An 18,295-nucleotide genomic window follows, 5' to 3' on the forward strand; every position below is an offset into this window, starting at 1 on the left:
AACTGGCACTCAGCACATACATGCTCGATTGTTAGGAACTGAGATTTAGTTCATTGAAATTAAAGTTTAAGCGTAATCATAAGATGCTTGTTAATTATTTTTTCGCATCTGACAAATGTTCCCAAGAAGTCATGGCTGTGTCTAAATGTTCTTTTCCCTTATACTCAAAAATAATTAAAAATAATAACTATTATTTAGAGAGCACTTTAAGGTTTACAAAGCATTTTACATATACCATCTCATGTGATCTGTATGACAACATTGTCAGATAGGTGCCATTATTATCTCCATTTTACAAATCAGGAAACTGAGGTTGAGTGATTAAATGACTTGCTTAGTTTCACCATATCTGAATCAGGATTTGAACTTAGGTTCCTCCCCAGCTCTCCTGATTCTAAGATCAACATTTTATCCACTGCATTGTCTAGCTGCCATGATTCCTCTCTTCTCTCTAGGCTCTTCTTGGAAGATGATGCTTTGTTCCTTTTCTATAGTGTTTCTAGACCCTTACTCTGACCAATAAATAAATGGATTTTCAAAATTCGTCTTTTTTGTTCAAACTTATCCTTTTAGAATTCTAACTCATTTTCAAATGCTAGTTCACAAATGTCACTAATCTAAGAAAAAATGTTTGTAATTTTTCAGTCTAGCTAGACTCCTGCTAGTATGTGAAGGTATTTTAACAATCCTGCTTCCTTCACCCACCCCTAGATATTTTCCCAGAGTTTCTGTGCTTTGGGTACAACTTTTGGTGAGAACGTCACACTTGGCAACTGGTAATCAATCCTTTCTCTCATTTTGTGTTCTAGTACTAGAGTTTTATGGACTCTCATGTATTGATCAAAGAAAGAACAACTTGTCTGTGACTTCAGTCATGAGAATTACTTCAGGTTCTGGGAAGTTAGGTGGTTTGTTTACTTGTAGTTGATTAGCTAGCGTATGAAAGGGGCAGGACTTAGAAACTGTGTCTTACTCCAGCACTGACCTTCTATCCATTATAGCATTACCTCTTATTTTTTCTAGACAGGTAAGAAAATTGATTTCACCAAAGACTCATAGATTCAAATTGCAGATGACCAGGCTGAGAATTCCAAATCTATGAAATTCTGGATATTATGGGAAAGTATTTTAACACCCACCCCCTGAGGAAGAATAGGACTGGAGGTGTCACATAGACTGGAAATTTTCTTCTGGGTATAAACACACACACATATACACACATATACATATATACTATACACATACATATATACATATACATACATAACCAATATAATAAATTCTATTTATACATTTATTTATATATTTATATATTAATCTATTCTAATACATACATTATATAATCTATTCCAATAGATTATATAATAAATAATAAATAATTCCAATAGAGTATATAATAAATTCTAATATATTAATCTATTCTAATATTCATATGTGTGTATATATGTGTATGTGAATATATGCAGCATGTGGACCTATCCCAAGGCAGCAAAATTTGTGACATGATGGAAAAAATGAAGAGAGCACTCATATAAGCTCGGTTACATAGTAATGAATAGATGTATGAATGAAAACAAACTTATTTCACATGTCCTGGATGCACAGCTGTATGTTAAGCAAACGGGAGAGGAATACTAAAGGAGAAAAACGATACCTGCCTTCAGGAGGTTTACATTCTTAAAGGGGAAGATAACACCTACCAATAGAGGAGTAACAACTGAATAGGTATTTTGGATTATTAAGTCACTGGGATGGTGATTGCTGTCTGTCTGGCATGGCCTTTTCAGAATTGGTGTTTTGTTGATTTAATTACTGTCAGCAGAACAAAAGGAGAAAAAGTAGAAGGAGGTTGGAAGTGAGATTTCGTGGAATACAAATGTCCAGAGGGCAGCACTTCGGATCTATGTCATGCTAATAATGAAGAACTTCCAACAATCAGAAATATAGGGATCCAGGGCAGGAAAAGCGTCACCTAAGAAGAGAAGAGATGTGGCATTAAGGTTCAGGTAGATATAGCTAGGTAAATAAAGATTTTTTTTAGAGCCATTTATTTTTTATTTTTTTTAATTTTAAATTGTTTTATTTGTTTTCAGTTTTCTGAATCATTTCCATATATCTTAGATTTTTTTCCCATCCCTCTCCCTCCTTTTCCTCTCCCTCCCCAATCTCTCCCTGAGACAGCATGCAATTTTATATAGGTTCTACACATTCATTCCTGTTAAATACAATTTCACCATAGTCATGTTGAATAAAAGAATTAAAATGAATGGGAGAAACCATAAAAAAACCCAAAACAAAACAGAACACAAAAGAAAATGGTCTGCTTCATTCTGCAACCCAATTCCATAGTTCTTTCTCTGGATGTGGAAGGTGTTTTGCCTCAAGAATCCATTGGGAATTTTTTAGGTTCTTGCATTGCTGAGAAGGACTAAGTCTACCAGAAAAATTCCTCACACACTGTGGTGGTCACTGTACACAAAGTTCTCCTGGTTCTGCTCCTTTCACTCAGCATCAGATCATATAAGTCTTTCCAGGTCTCTCTGAAGTCTTCCTGTTCATCATTTCTTATAGCACAATAGTATTCCATTACATTCATATACCACAACTTGTTCAGCCATTCCCCAGTTGATGGGCATCCCCTTCATTTCCAATTTTTGGCCACCACAAAGAAAGCTGCTATAAAAATTGTTGTACATGTGGGACCCTTTCCCATTTTTATGATATCTTTGGGATACAGTCCTAGAAGCAATATTGCTGGGTCAAAGGGTATGCGCATTTTTGTAGCCTTTTGGACATAGTTCCAAATTGCTCTCCAGAATGCTTGGATCAGCTCACAGCTCCACCAAAAATGAATTAGAGTTCCAACTCTCCCACATCTGTGACATTTATCATCATCCTGTTTTGTCATATTAGCCAACCTGATAGGTGTGATGTGGTACCTCAGAGTTGTTTTGATTTGCATCTCTCTAATCAATAGTGATTTAGAGCTTTTTTATATAACTATGGAGAGTTTTAATTTCTTCCTCTGCAAATTACGTGTTCATATCCTTTGACCATTTATCAATTGGGGTAAAGATTTTTTAAAACAAGTTTGAGGTCTATGGAAGAGGAGCAAATAAGTATAGAACATCAGCTGCTAGATGGCACAGTGGATAGGATGATAGGTCTCCTGTTAGGAATACTCATCTTGGTGAGTTCAAATCCAGCCTCAGATACTAGCTGTGTGACCCTGGGCAAGTCATTTAACCCTGTTTGCCTCAGTTTCCTCCTTTATAAAATGAGCTGGAGAAGTAAATGGCAAAGTGTTCCAGTATCTTTGCCAAGAAAACCCAAAATGGGATCATGAGCAGTCAGACACAACTGAAAATGACTCAACAACTTTAATTTCATTGACTAGCTTAAAATGTGTTGCCTAAATGTTACTCATGATCAATAGAATTACAGTACATTTATAGAAGAACATGTCTTCAAAGGTGATGAAGCCCATTTCTAGCATTTTACAGATAAAGACACTGAGGAAACTAAGTCTACAGGATTAAATATACATCTTAGCCTGGTGTGTCAAATCCCTTCAATCTGCTTCCAACTTATCTTTCCACATTAGTTCGTACTACTGTCCTTCATGAACTACACAAATGGACGGACACTTTTGGCCTGCATGGTCTGAGCCTTTGTGTGGGCCATCCTCTGTATTTGAAATACAAAGGTCTGACCACGTCATTTCCTTAGTCATTGAACTCTAGCGACTGCATATTCTCTATAGGATCAAATTTAAAATTTCTGTTTGACATTTAAAGCCCTTCATAACCAGACTCTACCCTACCTTTCTAGACATGATAAATATTTTCCCCTTCCTTCATTGTGTAGTACAATCTGTCTTTAAAAAATATATCCTTCCTCATGCACCACATTCCATCTTGTCCTTATGCCTCTGTTCTGGCTATAAGTTAAAATGAAGGAAGGGCATAAGCATTTATATTTTACCTAATGTATGCCAGGCACCACTTTAAGTGCTTTTAAAAAAACCAAATATTATCTCTTTTTATCGTCACAATAACTTCTTCTGTCTACTAGGTACTATCTTAGACTCTGGTGATATGAAAAAGAAGCAGTCTTTGACTTCAGGTAGTTTGAAAATATTTAAAATGTTCAAGTTGGAGAAGTAAATATGTAGATAAGACATTATTTTTTTCAAATATGTGAATGGAGTAATGATGAGATTTATTCTACTTGGTCCCTGAACTGATCAATGAGTGGAGGTCATGGGAAGGCAGGTTTTGGTACAATAGAAGGAAAAATTTGCAAAAAATTCAAACTGCCTACAAATATAATGGGTTGCCTTAATAAGGTAATGAGTTAGTTCCATGGGAACAGAGTTCTTCAAGAGAAAAAAGGACAACTTGATTGATAATGTTGCCAGGGAGATTCAGAATCGATGGGAGTATTGGAGCAGATATTCCTATGGTTTCTTCTAGCTCTAGGATTTTATGGCTTTATGGTCTATTTCTCACAAAACCAAGAAAGACTAAGATAAGGCAGAAAGTCAGCATAGCATAAAAGGGTCTCTTGAACCTTAGGACCTTTCATAGCTCTTGTTTCCTTGACTTCATAAAAGTTCATGGTGGAACAGGAGTTCATTGACCACTGAGGTTAGCCCACACCTTGAACAAGAATGCCTTCTGCCACATCCCCAACTTTCCATCATGCAGTTGTTTCTTTAAGAATTCCAGTGATGGGAAACCCACTGCCTCCTGAGGTAGCACATTCTACTGTTGAGTAGCTCCAGTTTACTTTTGTCAAGTTGAAATTTTCCTCTCTTGCCATTTTTAATCTCATTTTAATAATACTATTGATGATGACAGCTAATATTTATATACCACTTACTCTGTGCCAGGAACTGTGCTAAGCACTTTACAATTATTTCATTTGATCCATACAGCAGCCCTGAGAACTAAGTGCTATTATTATTTCCACTTTACAGTTGAGCAAACTCAGTCAAACAGAAATTAAGATTTACTCAGGATTACACAGTAGTGGGCCTCTGTGGCCTGAATGAACACAGGTCTTCCTGACTCTAGGCCTGATGCATTATCTACTGTACCATCTACCTTCTAATTCTGCCCTCCATGTCCAAGAGGAATAAGTCTAATACTTCTTCCCCATGTTGTTGTTTAGTGATCTTCAGTCACATCTGACTCTTCATGACTTCATTTTGGGGTTTCCTTGGCAAAGATACTGGAGTGGTTTACCATTTCCTTCTCCAGCTCATTTTACAGATGAGGAACTGAGGCAAACAGGTAAAGTGGCTTGTTCAGGGTCACATAGAGAACATGACAGCATTTTGAATATATGAAGACATATGTCATATCTCTTCTAAGTCCACTCTTCTCCAGGCTAAATATCCTCATTTTCTTTACTTGATCTTCATATGGCATGAACTTACCATCATAACCCTCTTCTGGGTAGTCTCTAGGTTTTTTTTGTTTGTTTGTTTGTTTTAAGGCCCTTCCTAAAATATGACTCATAGAACCAAACTCAAAACTCTGGATGTATTCTTTCCAGAGTAGTGAGACTATCCCCTCACTCCTGAATTTTAACAAAACCTGCCATCACATAAGCTTCTTGTAACTCCCATCGCACCCTAGTGACTCGTACCAGGCAACTGCAAACTGAAATCTATTTTGTGGCAGTTTCTACATATTGCTCCTAGTTTTATAATCATGCAGAACAAACACTAACCTCTATTCCATGAGACAAAGCTTCATACTTGAACTCAGCTATCTCTCCAAGGAAGTGGTTTAAGACCAAAGGCTTCATGATATTGTCCAAAGGTTTGGGTTAAAACTATTTTGATGATACTTTAAGCAATTAATAACTGTGGAATGTTATAAGTAGTATATTTAATTGTCCTGGGGATTCACAACATATTTTTGTTGTTTCTGTTGTTGCTGAAAGGAGTTTCTGAACAAAAAAAAATATTAGGAACCACTGTCCCCAGGCTTCTCTTTTGTGGGTCAAAACCTGATTAGGTATGTTTCTTGTTGAATAGAGGAATTTTGAGAAAGTAATACTTAACTGAAATAAAAAAAAAATAAACAAACTTGTAATGGTGGTTTTCCAGGCACTGGGGTTGCTCTTTTCCCCATTGCCCCTCAATTTACCATGAATTACCAAATTACCCATCTCACCACAAGACATGGCTGATGCTAACGTCTTTTTATTTCTTCAAGTCCTTTCTGAAAATGCATTCTTTTCAGCAAATTTTCAGCCTCCTTCAATACTGTTTCATCATGATATTTGCGAAAACAAGGACAGTAAATATTTCTCATTCATGAGGCCTATATTTTTCCCTGGAATTTGTTTAATTGCATTCATTATTTATTTCAAGTATATTCATATTGTGATGGATTACTGACTATGACAGTTTTTATGGTCAGAATGTCATAGAATGGAAAAGCCTTTATTAAGCACTTACTGTGGGCCAACCACTGTGCTCAGTGCTGGAAATGCAGAGGAAGCCAGGCAGACCCTGCTCTTAATGTGCTCACATTCTAATTGAGGGAGACAGCACCTATAGGGGAGTTTGGGGGCTAAATAGATGGAAAGGCTTGGTGATCCTTGAGGTGCACTGTGGGAAAAGGGAGATCCTGATAGGTTCTGAGTGGGTGGGGTTCAGGGTTCAGGGAGAGGGCACAGGGAAAATGTATAACTCAGAAGTTGAAAAAGGGGACAGGAAGTAAAGAGATAAGAGAGAAGAGAAAAGCAGTTATCTTGGGTCTCTCCCCATGCAGGTGAAATCTTTTTTCCATTTTAAGTCCTGGGATGCAGGGACTTGTGTGGGAATTAGAATTTTAATTCCCTGATCTGTTTCAGAGGCTGTACTTACCCAATTAGCAACCCATGAATAGGGTTATGAGAAGGAATGTGGATTCTAGTATCCGCCAGACAGATGAGAAACAAATTAGGACTTAATTAGCCAGAAAGCAGAGCTAGGTGATTCAGTGGATAGAGTGCCAGCCCTAGTGTCAGATGACTCATCTTTCTGAGTTCAAATCTGGCCTCAGACATTTACTAGCTGTGTAACCCTGGGCAAGTCACTTAAGCCCGTTTGCCTCAATTACCTCATCTGTAAATATACTGGAGAAGAAAATGGCAAACTATTCTAGTACTTTTACCAAGAAAATCCCAAATGGGATTATGAAGAGTCAGATTATTGAAAATGACTGAACAATAACAACAAGTAGACAAAACCAGTTAGGAATGTTCCCATTCTTTATCTCACCACGAGACACTTCTGGTAACTTTCCCTAGGAGTACTCCTCATATCACTGGATCTTTTAACAAGCTCAATCTAATGGCCACAAAGTGGTAAGAAGATGTAGGCAAGAATGTGTATATATGGGGAAGAGTCAATGAAGGTCTTGGTTCCAGAGTGGCTTTGGTGAGACTTAATCTTCTAATACTATAAAAAAGAATGGAGGAAGGAGATGCAGAAAGGAGATGTCAAAGAGGAATGGTAATCAGGCTTGGAGAAATGTGGGGAGAACCATGTCTATAGCATTTACAAAATTAATTTCTGAATAAAGAAGAAAATAAATATTTAGAGAGCCATGTGAAATCTTTGCTGAAGATATTAGGGATGTAACCACAACGTGTCCAGTGCATTAAAAGAAAGACAACATTAAAAGGTAGAGACATTGCTGAAAATATTGCATGAAAAAGCTGTCAACATTCTTCTTAGAAAGATGATGCCCAATTGAATGTAAGGTCTGTAGAGTAATTTTAAAATGTACTCATTCTGCCAAGCATAACTGTAATGACTTGTGGTTAACTTGTTTATAGCAAGGATAAGAATGTTTTACATGCTCAGTACACACGCAGATTAGATCCCCACAGTTACCCTCCATGTTGTAAATTTACTGGAAGCAGAAAGGGCAGACACAAAATGAGTTGGGAAGGTAGTGCTTTCTTACAGGGCCTGATTGTATTCATGAGTAGGAGGAAAAATGTTCACCCAAGTAGAAAATTGATTGCTAGAACGTTGATTTACCTGGAATGTGTTTGCTTTCAGGATTCCTGGCACAGAGGTATAGTGGTAAGGGCACTGGGCTTGGAATCAAGAGACAGCTAGGTTTAACTCTAGCCCATGATACTAACTCTGTGATCATGGGCAAGTCACCCTAGCCTCTCTGGACCTCCAGTATTTTAGTCTATAAAATAGAGAAGAGAATTATTATGGTATTTAATTCATGGGGCCATTATAAGAATCATACAAGATAATACACGTAAAACACTTGGCAAGCCTCAAAGTGCTTGGAACTATATACAAGTCAACTGTGACAATTGATGAATATGGTGATGATAATATCCCTTCAATTCAATTAGATTCAACAGACATTTCTGGAGCGCGTGCTCTTTATCCGGGACAAGGAACATCAACATCTTGTAAGAGTATCCAACATAATGCTCTGAGTTGGGAACATACAAAGAAACTGCATAACTTAGTCTGTGCCTTCAAGAAGTTTGCCTCTTAGAGGCATCTGATGCCACAGCAGACAAAACACTGGGTCTAGAAGCAGGAAGACCTAAGTTTCAAACCAGCCTTAGGTGCTTACTAGCTATGTGACCCTAGGTAAGTCACTTACCCTCTGTTTATCTCAGTTCCCTCAACTGTAAAATGAGGATAAGCCCTCCCTCACTCAAAACAAAGTCAAGCGCAAGTCATGTCATCATTTCTCTGATGGCGTGGTCTTCTTTGGCAATGAAGGACGAACACACACAAAATGAGGATAATGTACCTACTTTGCAGAGTTGTTGTGAGGATCAAATGAAATAATATTTGTAATGTTCTTAGCATGTTGCCTGGTACATAGTAAGTACTATATAAATGCTCATTGGCTTGCCTTACCTTTCCATCCTCTCATTGGAGAACAGATAATAGGAAAGAGTTACAGAACAAATAAATTAGTAAACAACTGGTGTGATCTTACACAAAATACTGAATCCCTGCAGTCTTTTCTTTCTTCATATGCATGATGAGGGGTATGGATTAGATAACTTTTAATGTCTTTCCAGGATCAAGAGACCTTCTAGCTCTATGCCTCTAAAAATTAATTAATTACTATCAAGAGTTAAGAATGCATGGCATAGACATAACAGAAAAATGCTACTGTTTGGAGTAATCGCAAAAGACCTCTTGAAAGGATGAGTGTTGGTATTCAGAGCTAGAAAGAAAATTAATGTTCATATAGTCCACTTCTCACTTTATAGATGAGGATTAAGGTGCAGAGATGTTCAGAGGTTTATTTATGCTTCCATAAGCAGCATATGACAAAGCCAAGTTTTGAACCTATAGAATCTTGAAGATTCTATGGCACAAGGCAAGTGCTCATACAGAAGTCAGAAGAAGCAGTACAAGGACACTCTCAAGGTGTCACTGAAGAACTTTAATATCAATTGTGAGGGCACAGGACTGTCCAACATGGCAGGCTTGCATCAAAGAAGGTGATGTTCCCTGTGAACAAAGTTGAATTGCAATAGGACAAAGGAAGCGTGAGATGTACAAATCTAGCCGCATCTCTGTCCCAACTGTTCAAATAGACTATTTGTGCCCAACCTGTGGTAGAGCCTTCTGAGCTCATATTCAACTGATTATTCACAGTCAAAAACACTGTACCTTGACCATAGCATCATGATGTCATTGGTCCGCTTGAAGTACAAAAGATGAACAACATTGCCTAGTGTACTTCCAATATACCAAATTGTCTCTTAGGTAGAAACTAGCTAGCAAAAGAAGAGTAAAAAAGGCTTGATAAATAGTTCCATGGTGATAATAATTTCCATTTTTATGTAATTTTTCTTACAAAAACCCTCAAAGGTGGCTTAGAATCAGAACATGTTCAAGAAATAATTGATCACTGTGATTGTATATAAATATGAATTCTGCAGAGTGGTGGGAGATGGAGTTGTCAAGAAAGGTTGTGGGGAAGTACAGGGAGCCTTTAATGCCAAGCACAGAAGAGCAAACATGATAGACAGAAAGAAGTCACTAATATGAACGATAAATTCATTTTTGCATGTGAACAATTTAACGTTTTACTTGACTGTGCTTATGTAACACTGGTGTTCTACTTCTTTGTTTTTTAAGTCATATCTGTGCCATTCCATACCTCTTCTCCATCTGTGCACCACTTCCTGTTGCATGGCACACTTCCTAATTCTACCAACAGCTGGCATTCTCCTTTGGATCCTAATGTCTTTCCTCAAATGGGGTAGGCACAACTGTCTAATGTACCCCAGATGTGGTCTAAGCAGAAGACAGTGTAATAAGACTTTCATCCTTCTCCTTCTGGGTACTATACATCCATTAAGCAGTCAGATATCATGGTAGGTCTTTTCTACTTTTCTACTTCTACTTTTCTACTTTCACATTGATAACTCTTGTTGAACTTATAGTTCCATAAATCCCATATACTTTTTCTATCCCAGATGCAATCCCCACTATTAAGCACTTGTGCATTCAATTTCTTTTTTTTTTAAATTGTATTTATTTATTTATTTTTAGATTTTGACATTCATTTCCACAAAATTTTGAGTTCCAATTTTTCTCCCCATCTCTCCTCTCCCCCTACCCCCTAACACCTTGCATTCTGATTACCCCTCAATGTACCCTTCCTTCTATCACACCCCATCCTTCCCTTATCCCCATTTTCTCTCTTTTCTTGTAGGGTAAGATAAATTTCTACACCCCATTACCTGTGTTTCTTATTTTCCAGTTATATGCAATAATAATTCTCAACATTTGTTTCTAATACTTTGAATTCCAACTTCTCTCCGTCCCTCCCTCCCCATCCCCACTGAGAAGGCAAGCAATTCAGTACAGACTATATATGTGTCATTTCGCAAGAGACTTCCATAATAATCATGTTGTGCAATACTAACTATATTGCCCTCTATCCTGCCCTGTCCTCCCCCCTTTTTTATTATTCTCTAATTTGAACTTGTCCCTTCCCAAAAGTGTTTACTTCTAGTTACTCCTTTCTCCCATTTGCGCTCCCTTCTATCATCACCCTTACCCTACTTGTCCCCTCCTTCCCTACTTTCTTGTAGTATAAGATAGATTTTCATACCAGATTTAGTGAGTATGTTATTCCCTCTTTAAGCCATATGTGAAGAGCATAAGCTTCACTTTTCCCCTCTCATCTTCTCCCTTTTCTCCTCCATTGAACAAGATTTTTCTTATCTCTTTTATGAGTTATAGCCTGCTCCATTCCATTTCCCCTTTTCTCCTCCTAGTATTTTCCTCCCTCATCCCTTAATTTTTATTTTATTTTTTTTTATGGATATTATCTCTTCTGATTCAACTCAACCTGAACTGTCTGTCTATATGTGTGTGTGTGTGTGTGTGTGTGTGTGTGTGTGTGTGTGTGTGTATAATCCTTCCATCTACCCAAATACTGAGAAAAGTCTCAAGAATTACAAATGTTATCTTACCATGTAGGAATGTAAACAGTTCAGCTTTAGAAAGTCTTTTATGATTTCTCTTTCCTGTTTACCTTTTCATGCTTCCCTTGATTCTTGTGTCTGAAAGTCAAATTTTCTATTCAGTTCTGATCTTTTCATCATGAATGCTTGAAAGTCCTCTATATCATTGAATGATCATTTATTCCCTTGGAGTATTATCCTTAGTTTTGCTGGGTAGCTGATTCGTGTTTTTGATCCCAGATCCTTTGACTTCTGGAATATCCTATTCCAAGCCCTTCGATCCCTTAATGTAGAAGCTGCCAGATCCTGTGCTACCCTGATTGTATTTCTACAATATTCAAATTGTTTCTTTCTAGCAGCTTGCAATATTTTCTTCTGGACCTGGGAACTCTGAAATTGGGCCACAATATTCCTAGGAGTTTCTCTTTTGGGGCTTCTTTCAGGTGATCAGTAGATCCTTTCAATATTGATTTTGCCCTCTGGTTCTAGAATATCAGGGCAGTTTTCCTTGATAATTTCATGAAAGATAATGTCTAGGCTCTTTTTTTGATCATGGCTTTCAGGTAGTCCCATAATTTTTAAATTGTCTCTCCTGGGTCTATTTTCCAGGACAATTGTTGTTCCAATGAGATGTTTCACCTTATCTTCTATTTTTTCAAATGTTTGGTTTTGTTTTCTAACTTATTGGTTTATCTCATAGTCATTAGCTTCCCTGAACTCAGTTCTCTCTTTTAAAAAACTGTTTTGTTCACTGAGCTTTTGAAACTTCTTTTCCATTTGGCTGATTCTGCTTTTTAAAGCCTCCTTCTCCTCATTGGCTTTTTGGAACTCCTTTTCCAATAAAGGTGTTATTTTCCTCAGCATTTTTTCTTTTTTTTGGTTCTCTTTTAGCAGACTGTTGACACGCTTTTCAAGCTCTTCTATGGCCTGAGCCCATTTCATATTCATTTTGGAGGTACTGGAGGCAGAGGCCTTGACTTCCTCTGACAGTATACCTTGTTCTTCCTCATCCTAAAGGATGGAAGGAGACACCTGTTCACCAAGAAAGTAACCTTGTATGGAATTATTTTTTTTCCCTTTTTTGTGTGCTTTCCCAGCCAGTTACTTGAATTCTGAATCCTTTGTCAATAGGAGGGTCCTAATGCTCTTCCTCTCCCCAGTACCATGCTCAAGGCTGAGGTTCAGATCAGCAGCTCAATTCCCCCAGAGGCTTTAAGCTGAGCTGCCTAGACAATGGACCTAGGCTGCTTCTGTGTAAGTGCCTGTCCCTGAGGCCACTGCTGGGGGAACCCCCTTCCCCTCTCTTCCAGCTGGGAAAGCCCTCCCATGCTGACCTTCGGACCTTTCTTTGTTGCTTGTGGGTTGAGGGATCTGGGACCCTCCCTGCTGGGAATTCTGCCCTGAAGGTCTGTTTGGGTCCTGTTTCTACCAGTGCTGTGCAGCCAGGGCTGGGCTCCGCTCTGCTCAGCATCCTGTGAGATAGACCTTTCCTGTCGGCTTTCCAGGTTACCTTTGGCTGTAAACCTCTTTCACTCTGTTGTTCTATGGCTTTTGCTGCTCTAGGATTTGTTGAGAGTTATTTTTTACAGGTATTTTGTGGGTTGTAGGGGAGGTGCTAGAGTATATGTATCCTACTTCATCATCTTGACTCTACCGCCCTTGATTTCTTAAAGTAAATAAAGGCTTTTGCTTTTATCCCTATTAAATTATACTGTACTAACTTTGTCCCATTGCTTTAGCCTGTTGCCATCTTTTCAGATCTTGATTCTGTCACTCAAAGTGTTAGCTATCTCTCCATTTTGTCATCTGAAAATTGGATGAACATTTCCTCCTTATCATTATTCAAGTCAATGATAAAAACAAAACAAAACAAAGGTGATGTTGATTACTAGTAAACTAAATTCAGATCTCAGAGTGCTGTACTGGAGACCTCCCTTATGGTTAATTCTGATACTTTAATCATAATGGGAGTCTGGTTCTTGTCATTAGGTGAGTTCTGAATCTATATAACTACAATATTCCCACCTTATCCCCAGGGATATAATGGGTGACTTGCAATTGCAAGTCTTTTCCCTGGACCTTCTAGTCTAGAAATCATAAACTCTCTCTCTCTCTCTCTCTGTGTATTGTTTTATGTTCTCTTGGGAATTAAATAGAATTTTGCATTTTATAAGATATTTGGATCACTTTCCTTTTTCCTATGCAATTTCTTAAGAAAGCTTTGTATTTTCTTTGAGGACTCATTATTTACCACTTCCCCTCTCTTCTCTCTCTTCTCTCTCTCTCTCTCTCTCTCTCTCTCACACACACACACACACACACACACACACACACACACACACACATATCCTTCTGTTCCCCTTTGTCTTTCTCTTCTTGTGCTCTGGAATAATATTGACAGGTTTTCTCCCTTAAATCTTTGGAATTTCTGATTTTGTTTTTGTTTTTTTACATGCAGATATGTATATCAATCCTTTTCCTTTTTTTCCGATGCATATATGCCCAAGTCTGCATTTCTAGACTGACTCAGTGCTCATGTTGAGAGATAAAGTCTTCACCTGCCAATGCTCTTGTCCAAAGTATACTCTGGGGAGATGGACCTGACTCTAGCTAGGATTCAATCCCCTTTCTTTCTGGCCTGGCACTGTCATTTATGTAGGCCTCTTGACTTAATTCTTCTGTTGGCTCTCCTTGGCTTCTCACAACTGGGATGAGCAAGCATTTGTTGCTTTTTACAGGGTGGAGAGAAGGGATGGGCAAGGTAAGGTGTTTTTAGCAAAAGCATTCTTAGTGTTTCCTAACTTAGGAACAGATTTCAGTCAGAAAAAAGTATATTTTTAGTCCCTCCTTCTCCACTTCCTTTTCTCTTAGTTACAAGTGGATGGAAAGAGGTAGCAGGAGGGGTAAGGGGATCTCAAGATGAGCCAGAGGGATAAGACTGAGAAATCTATAGTCTGGGATATGGAGACTGGTAAAACTTGAGGAGGTTGAATGAGAAGTTTAAGAATTATAGTTCTCTGGGGTTAATTCACAAGGATTTTGCCTTGTTAGGTTCCCTTTCCTTTGTTCTATTAATTCAGCTTCAATTATTTCACATTTGGTGGAGAATTCCTTTTTGTTTTTTGGAGAGTTCAAGAGTTAAAATAACTAAACCACTATCTTGTTGGTATCTGGTATCTGGCTGGTATCTGAAAAAAGACTTGCTAACAATTAAAGCTCTCTAAAATTGGAATTGTCTGCTTTGGAAGGTAATGGGTTCTATTTCATTAGAGATCTTTCAGCAAAATTTAGACCATTTGTCAGGTATTGTATAGTTGGTGTTCTTGGCTTCTGAGATTGCTGCCAACTCTGAGATTAGTGATTCTATACCTTGATATTTATAAATAAAATTTAGGGGAGGGGAGGCAGACAGGAGAGGAGGAGCTGAGTTACCCAGCTAGCTGGGTCCCCATTCAGCCAGTTGCATCGACTCACAGGATTGTGTTCATCCTCCATTGCTGAAGAAGACCGTGCCATCAGAGAAATGATGATATGACTTGCACTTGACTATTTTGAGTGAGGGAGGGCTGTGCAGGTCACCAGCCTCACTTCTCCTCCAGAGTCATCTGAATCATCTGAATCCAGTGACCAGATATTCACCAGGATGACTGGAGATGACCCAGGATGCAATGGGAGACCTTGGGCCTTTTAGGCTAAGGTCTTTGCAGGTACTCACTTAGGGTGAGGCAATAGCCATTCATTGAATAGGCCTGTTTAAGAAGTAGCCAGGGCATGGCCCCTTTAATGAGGCCAAGAAAAAGAAAGACATCAGGCTGGGAGGGAAACAGCAAGAGTTACTATTGACAATCACTGTAAAGCCAGGAGGGTCCAGAGGAGCAGGAAAGAAGGAAAGGAAAGAAAGGAAAGGAGAGGAGAGAAGAGGAGAGGAGAGGAGAGGAAAGGAGAGGAGAGGAGAGCAAAGGAAAGGAAAGGAAAGGAAAGGAAAGGAAAGGAAAGGAAAGGAAAGGAAAGGAAAGGAAAGGAAAGGAAAGGAAACAAGCCAGTAAAACCCAAGTCCACTGGGCATTTTTTGGCCATCCAAATTTACCTTCCTTTGGAGAGGAGAAGGAAGGGGAGGGAGAGGCAGACAAGAGAAGAGGAGCTGAGTTACCCAGCTACCATTCAGCCTAGTTGACTTTGCACAAAGCCTCCTCCCCTCTCCTCCCCTCCCTTCCCCTTTCCTATCCTCCTGTCCTGTCCTATCTTTTCTTTTCCCCAAACCTTCAACCCACTGCACTCTGAAGCTGGGATGTCACTGGGCCCCTGCCTAAGGGCTCCTCTCATCCCTCCTGGCTTTAGAGTGATTATCAATAGTAACTGTTGCTGTTTCCCTCCCAGTCTGATGTATTTCTTTTTCTTGGTCTCATTAAAGGGGCCCTGCCTTGGCTGCTTCTTAAACAGGTTTATTCAATGAATGGGTGAGTACCTGCAAAGACCGTGGCCTAAAGGACCCAAGGTCTCCCAGTGCATCCTGGGTCATCTCCAGTCATCCTGAGGAATATCTGGTCACTGGATTCAGATGGCTCTGGAGGAGAAGTGAGGCTGGTGACCTGCACAACCCTCTTTCACTCAGAACAGTCAAGTGCAAGTCATGTCACCATTTCTCTGATGACATGGTCTTCTTTGGCAAGGAAGAATGAACACAATTTATGAATAAAATCATTAAGCACTATTTAATAAAATGTTATGAATATTTAACTGAGCTGTCATACTTCTTGGATACATTGGAAACCTATCTGTAAATGCTCAGTTCTGTGAAAAAATATTCCTCACTTTGATACTGGAAGCAATTTTATGTAGCTATTACTATATGACAATGCAACCAAGGTATAGAAGATAAAGAGCTAACATTAGAGAGAGAAAAATTTAGGTTGAAATTCAGCCAATGATACATCCTGGGCTGTGTGACCCTGGGCAGATGAATTAACTTTTAAGAGCAGTGGGCAAGTCTGTAAGACTATACATTGCAGAGAAGGTACCAAGCTTTACTGGAAGAGGAAATATCCTCTTTTGAGAGATTCCTATACCAATGAAATCACAGGTCTAGTCCCTATTTCCTGTCTCTATTACTGTATGTTTTTTTGCACCTATATATGAGGGACTGTGAAAGATTTTTTTTCCTGGACATTTCTCTGATAGAGAGTGAGGGGCATCACTTTGAGGATGCATATAAAACTGTATTAAGAGGGAAGCCTCTTAAATATTGGTATCAAGGGTCCTGAAAATTAACTAGAACTCTGTTAGAGGGATTTGTGGGGATTTTTGGGGTGGCCAGACGGAATATAACTCCTGAAAAATTATGATGGCTTCACATGATTTCTAGATATTGAGACTGCCAAGATAAAAGGAACATTGTGTTAGCCAGTAAGCTATGTGCTAGGCTTTAAGACCAGCCCTAAGAGGATCTTTGATAAGATCCCTCAGCTCTTTAACAAGATCATTCTACCTAGTAAATTTGTTCTGTACTTTTATCTCTTTGCCTTAGATGTGACTAAAAGCCTTTTTAAAAACCACTCCTGGTTCTGGGTGAGCTACTATAAAGAAAGGGGTGACAACTAGTAAAGACAGGGTTCAATTCAATAAAAGTCAACAAACATTTATTAAGTGCCCACTATGTGCAAATTAAATACAGTTGCAGAGGAAATAATACATTCTGGGCAGGCTTCAGAATTTTGGCCTGGATTCTTCTTGGCCCAGATTTAGCCCTTATTTCCTGATAACCTCAGGGGAGAAAACTAATATAATGTGAATACTGAGGAACAACAAAGAATAAGTTAACTTCTTCTACCAATTAATGATTTGACACAGACTTTTTTTTAGTATTTACTGAGTTTTCAATATTTACTGGTATTTTTTTGTTTTTATATTACCTGAATATCTCTCTCTCTTCTTCACCTAGCAAATCTTTTCTTGTAACAAAGTAAAAGAGGAAAGAAAAGCATTTCAGAAAAATTAATCAACGTATTGCCTAACTGACCTATAATTCCCACGTACACCTCTTCAAACATACGGACACACATACACATATACACAGACACACACACACACACAAACACATTTTTGTAAAGATGGAATATAGATCCATTTTCTTATCTATTTTCTGGAAACAATCTTATTTTGAAATTATACAGCATTTAGTTTTAGGGTTTTATTGGGGTGGGGGGGGTGTTGCTCTTTTCATGTCCATTTCTGTTTTTGTAGCTATTATGCATATTATTTTCTTGGCTCTGCCTCCTTTGTTTTCCATCAATTCATATATATCCTCCCACATTTCTTAGAATTCTTCGTATTCATAATTTCTTATGGTCCAATAATAGTCCATAACAATTTGTTTAGCCTTTCTTTAGTTAATGGGCATCTCCTGTTTCTGGTTTTGTATTCCCGGCCCACCCCCAAAAAAGTGCTCCTATAAATATTTTGGTCATATAGGGCCTTTATATTAGTGGATTTTTATTCATTTTTTTGTTTTTATATTGCTTATGTTTCCCCTAACTCTTCTATACATCTTCCCAGAGAGGTATTCCTTATAATAAAGTATTTTTTAAAAGAAATAAAAAATAAGAGAAAAATATTTAGCTAAATCAATCAATACTTCCAAATAAATGATGCTATATCACCTGAAGTCAAGTATTCAATGCTTACTATGTTTCAGAATTTGGGATAAACACTAGGGATACAAAGAAGGGCAAAACCAAACAAAAACCAGTCCTTTCTTTCAAAGAGTTAATAATCTAATGAAGGAGGAAGCAGGAAAATAGGGGACAGAGTAGAC

The sequence above is a fragment of the Notamacropus eugenii genome, chromosome 4, assembly GCF_028372415.1.
Source record: "Notamacropus eugenii isolate mMacEug1 chromosome 4, mMacEug1.pri_v2, whole genome shotgun sequence".
NCBI classification, from domain to species: domain Eukaryota; kingdom Metazoa; phylum Chordata; class Mammalia; order Diprotodontia; family Macropodidae; genus Notamacropus; species Notamacropus eugenii.